Raw genomic sequence first — 6,000 nt, 5'->3', positions numbered from 1 at the left:
GGGTATTTTACTTCCCGAATGGACCCTATCTTGAGCAGTTTGGTTACCTCGTCCATTATGAATGCATGCTTTTCCTCGGACTGAGGCTTTCTTTTTTGCTTCACCGGTCTGAACTTAGGGTTCAAGCTTAGCTGGTGCGCCGTTATATCCGGCGGGATCCCTGTAATATCTAGATGGGACAAGGCAAAACAATCGATGTTATTGATGAGAAATTAAATGAGTTTCTTCCTGAGTTCAGGGCTCAAAACCGTTCCCAGGTATACCTTTTGTTCGGGCCAGTGTTCGATCAGTACGATCTGCTTCAGTTCCTCAATTGTTGATTTGGTGGCATCGAAATCATCTGGGGTTACAAGGGATTGAGGGATCCATCGATCATCATCGTCGTCTTCAACGTTTTGCTTACCTGGTCGGGTTGAAGCCGATGTCCGTGATTGCTATTTGGCGCTCAGCTTTGAACCTAATCCTTTCATTGGTGAAGGTAAGGATATTGATTTTGCTTCTTCGACGGAGAACATTTCCTTTGCGGCCGGTTGTTCCCCATACACTATTTTGATACCTTCCGATGTTGGGAAATTGAGGACCTGGTGTAGGGTCGAGGGTACGGCTCTCATGTTGTGGATCCACGGCCTTCCGAAGAGGGCGTTATATCTCATATCACCTTCGATTACGTGAAACTTTATTTGCTGGATGGTTCCGGCTACGTTTATCGGTAGGGTGATCTCGCCTTTAGTGGTTTCACATGCCATATTAAATCCGTTTAGAACCAGAGTTGCAGGTACGACCTGATCCTGCAGGCCGAGCTGTTCTATGACCCTCGATCTGATGATATTGGCCGAGCTACCTGGATCAATCAACATACGCTTAATCTTAGTTTTATTCATGAGTACGGATATTACCAGCGCGTCGTTATGGGGTTGGATGATTCCCTCTGTATCTTCATCACTGAAGGATATAATCCCTGCGGGTGCATGATCTTGGGTACGAGATCGCTTCACAATTGACGTTTTAGCGTGTTTAAGCATTGGTCCCTGGGGGGCATCGACGCCGCCGACGATCATGTGAATGACGTGTTGCGGTTCTTCTGGCTTGTTTTGCTTACCGAATTCCTTGTCTCTAAAATGGTTCTTCGCCCTATCGCTCAGAAATTCCCGAAGGTGCCCTTTATTAAATAAGCGGGCCACTTCCTCTCTTAGTTGCCTGCAATCTTCCGTTTTGTGACCATGGGTGCCATGGTATTCGCACATTTGATTGGAATTCCTTTGGGCAGGATCGGTTTGCATGGGTCGAGGCCATCTGGTGTCTTTGATGCGTCCGATGGCCGATACGATAGCGGATGTACCAATGTTGAAATTATACTCCGATAGCCGAGGGATTTCTATAGGATCCGTATATTTATCGAAGCCGCTCTTGCTCATAAGTCCCCGAGAATTTTGCCCCCGATCAATCCTTCGGTTGTTCTGAACCATGTCACGTGCCGAACTGCTATTCATCCGATCTGTGCCGTACGGTTGGTATCGATCTCTGTTTGACCTTTGCACTATGTTGGCTTCCCTTTGATTTTTGTGGTTGTGTGGTTCTGTCGTGCGGGCCCATATGGAACTCCCAATTGATCGTCTTCGACCCTGATTTTTGATTGGTACCGGTTGTGTACATCTGCCCAAGTTATTGCAGGGTACTCGATCAAATTTTGTTTCAGCCGACGTGACGCTGTCGAGCTTAGCCCGTTCAGTCCTTGGGTGAAAGCTTGTACGGCCCAATCGTCTGTGACCGGTGGCAAGTCCATACGCTCTATTTGAAATCGGGATATGAATTCCCTCAGCATCTCGTTACCCCTTTGCTTTACTTTGAAAAGGTCCGATTTTCTTGTTGCAACCTTTATGGCACCAGCATGTGCTTTTACGAACGAGTCCGCTAACATGGCGAAAGAATCAATGGAATTCGGCGGTAAGTTGTGATACCAGATCATCGCTTCTTTTGCGAGGGTCTCTCCGAACTTTTTCAACAACACGGATTCGATTTCATCATCCTCCAAATCGTTGCCTTTAATGGCGCATGTGTAGGAGATGACGTGTTCGTTAGGATTGGTCGTACCATTATATTTGGGAATTTCGGGCATACAGAAAGGGAAAAGGCTTTTGTATGAATTTTTTCGAATCGAGCCCTTTTATCATTGGCGAAGCCTTCGGAATTTGATCGACCCTAGCGTTATACGTTTCCACTTTTTTGTCGTTGGCTTCGACTCGCTTCGTGAGTTCCTCGAGCAATTTAGCAATTTCAGGAGCAGTCCCCGATTCCCGTTCGTTTGATTTCACTACGGCGGGTTCCGTTCTGGGTGTGACTTCCCGAAGAAGCGGATTGGAGTTCGGCCCGCTTTGCGTATGGGTTCGGCTCTGCAACTGAGCTATTGCTGCTTGTTGGGCCTGTAACATTTCGAAAATCATACGCAAGCTGACCCCCCCGATTTCCCCCGTGCTGTAGGTGTCTCGGGCTATAGATCGAGCACCGCCCTGAACGCTCCTCTCTGGTTCAGAATGCTGATTCGCTTCTAGAGCTATTTGCGAATTGATATCCAGTGGTACTTCGGCTCGAATTTCGGGTTCTTTGATTTGAGCCTCGTTACCGTTGTTAGGTAGCCTTCCGCCCCCGGGTACCAAGTTGTTGGTTTCATCTTGAAAGCCGGCTTCGAGGTCGATAGGTAGAGCCATGGCTGATTCGAAGTTGTAAGCTGGAGCGTACTGTAGATTTTTATCAGACAATCACCGTTACTCTTAGCCCCACGGTCGGCACCAAACTGTTTACCCGAAAAATCGGATAACGTTAAATTTAAATATAGTTCTAAGGGTATGCAAATTTCTTTGATATAAATGACAATACAAGTATTTTGCTGTGTAAATGAAAAATGATGGAAGGGAAGACTGAAAAATATTAGAAGAACAAGTACAATCAAATCTCTGCTTCCCTATTGCGGTCTATCTCTCCTTTTATAGTAGACGGTCACTACTTTATTAGTAACAACATAAAATAATACATATAGTGGAGAACCCATGATGATTTGTCTCTCCCTCGATTCTCGCTAAGATTCTCTCCCTTGGTGCGGTTGTAACGGCTCTTGTCTTGTGAGCTCGGCACTGACTCGAGCTTGGTGCTAGATCGAATCCCCGATCTTAATTCAAGCTCGGTTCTGCCTTGGAGCATCGATATTCGGGGACCGCGTCGGTCGTCGTTACCCCGTAGTCCGATCCCGACGCGGGTTCGATAATGATATCGAGTTTTGCGGTTGATTGGTCTCATGGCTCGAAGCTCGACGTCTCTACTTCGAAATTCGTCCGAGCTCGCTATGCGGATACCCTTCGATTGAAACGTTATTGTCTTGACCGGTCTTTATGACTGAGAATCGGTTTTGACAGTACACAAGTTTCTTGATTTGGTCAAAGTAGTTTATTAGATAAAAACAATATGTAATGATTATGGATTTAACAAAATTTAACACTAATAATGTTTTTTTAATCTAGTCTAACATGCAAGTTGTAACTTGTCCAATTTTTTTGCTTATTAATCAATTTTTTGTTGTTATCGGTTCAACTAGAATGGTAAGAAGTGAGGTAACTTGCCTTCTCTCCACCGCATATGTCTCCTTTGTTAGTGCCACTTGTGATGAACCCGTTATGGCTATTCAATTACAAATTCAGAGTTTTTCATTACACAAAGGCAAAAAGAAGGGACCAATTTCATCGGGAACGAAGTTTCGTTATGAATGATTACCAATATTATCTTCTAACTAATCTGATTGTAAAGAAAAAAATTGCTATACATTATCAGTATATAAGTTAAACTTAAATATTTTTATGTCCATATATTAGTAAATAGAGAAAAGCCTTCTTTTTTCTATAGTACATGTCAAATGCCTCTTATAATACTGAAACCAAAAAAACAAAGATTGGAAAAATGCACCACATATTACCCACATAACAGCCCTGTCACTTACTTCAAAATCATTTCGTTTTAGTTGACCGAATTACTGCTTTTAGATGTAAAAAGTCAAGTTTTAGTATCTTCCATTATTTTCTTTTCAGGACACTTCTTGTTGCTCGTTTCTTCGCTCTTGACTTTTCGTTTATTTTGTTATTCATTTGTATTTTTATTTTCTGGTGGGTGATGATGGCTGTTGAAGTAGTTAGATTCTGTAAAAAAGGATTTAAAAAAGAGAAAAATCAACATTGCTTGATTAGGTTTTCAACTTTACGAGGGAATTGTCTTGTAGTAGTAATTTTTTATGGTAAATACAAGTCTTTTTGAGTAGTTCTTTTGTAAAAGCGGGAACAAACTATTGTAGAAACAATACAATGTTGTCTGAAAGTACATTAATTTTCCTTGTAACGTTACAAGATACTCCCTAGCGCGATACTTAAAATTCAAAAATGGAATTAAGTTATAAAGTAAATATATTTTACATCAGAGATACTTTAACTCATTATAGCAGGTAGGTTATCAATTAATATTTATCATAAATATTTACATTTAATTATCTTAAAGAGGTGCTTTGTAACTATTATTGTATAAAATTTAAACTCATTAGAAAATAGCAAATGAGAAAAGCGAATAGAACAGTAAAATGAATGGGATTTATAGGTTGCCTAAAAGGGTGAATTGTACTTGTCAGTCACAAGCACTGTCCTCATCGGATTCTATAGAGAAAGACTCGGATTTTTTGCGTAACTAGGAATAGATTAGAAGGTCACGTTGTAACTATTTATGCAAACATGACATTAAAATATGCAAAACACGAAGAGACACAAAAAAAGAGTGATAGGGTAATGCGAAGAAGCCAAGCAACTTTAAAGTTTTGATGGCTTCGAAATGCTTTTGAAGAACGTTCCTTTTTTTCTTTTCTTTCTTTAATGGCTACTTCAAGCTTAAATTACCCATCTCGTACGTTTTCTCTGTTCATATATATGTATTATATAGTATGGAGAATCATGTTGTAATGTTTTATCAGTCCTTTTATTTTTGCCTTTTTAATAAAGCAAAAGGATTCTCTACCCATGCATGGATCCAAGAGAAAGCTTAAAAGAGACCAAACCGCCTTCTACGGTGTAATGGTCGTATAGTCTATGTTTTTTGTGTTAATTTTAGTTTTAAATAAAAGGCTATACGAGAAAAATATAAGGGGTTTGGCAGAAGCCCATCGGAGGGAAAGCGTGCACGCTTGGAATGATGGTGTTAAAAGATCTTACAGATTTTTTTCAATTAGTTTATATAATTGATATATGGCTCTCAAAATTCTATAATATTAAAACAAATACAAGAACATCTTACGAGTTTTAAAAGTTTTAGAGGCCTACCTTAGGGTTTAGAAGTGCTAACACTCTAAATATATTATCTTAGTATTTCTCTTTACAAAGACTAAGGCCTGTTTGTCCATTAAAAATAAATTCTTTTTTTCAAAAAAAAAAAAATCAAAAATATGCTTGTCCGTAAAATTTTGCAAGTTTTTGGAAATTTTTCGGAAATGAGTTTTTCAAAAACCTCAGAAAAACTTTTCTCATCACTCACAAAACAATAATATTTTTTCAAATGAAATGCGTGTCCAAACATAATTTCAAATTCCAAATACCATGTTTCAATTTAATTTCAAATACTAACTTTTTTTCCAAAAATTATATTATGTTCAAACGCCTGCTAAATATAGTCCGTTTTTTCAATTTTCCTCTTGATGGGACACGTCCAAGTCATTTCTTGCTCACAAAATATGAAGCACACCGAGAGGAGAAAATTAAAAATATTGGTCCTGTAGTTTCCTGAGTCCCTTTTGTCATAAAATAAATTTAAAAAAATTATTGGTCTTGTCGCTTTTGCTATATAGATACTCCATTTATACATTCACTAAAACTTGATGGCTTTAATTTCTTTAGAATTACTTAAAATCTCTTGTGACTCAAAAGGAAATTATTAGTCATTCTTTCTTTCTGTTATTCCATTTTTTTTAAAAAATAAACTCCT

Source organism: Nicotiana tabacum, chromosome 2, assembly GCF_000715075.1.
Source record: "Nicotiana tabacum cultivar K326 chromosome 2, ASM71507v2, whole genome shotgun sequence".
Taxonomy (NCBI): domain Eukaryota; kingdom Viridiplantae; phylum Streptophyta; class Magnoliopsida; order Solanales; family Solanaceae; genus Nicotiana; species Nicotiana tabacum.
Note: the sequence above shows the minus strand (reverse complement) of the source record.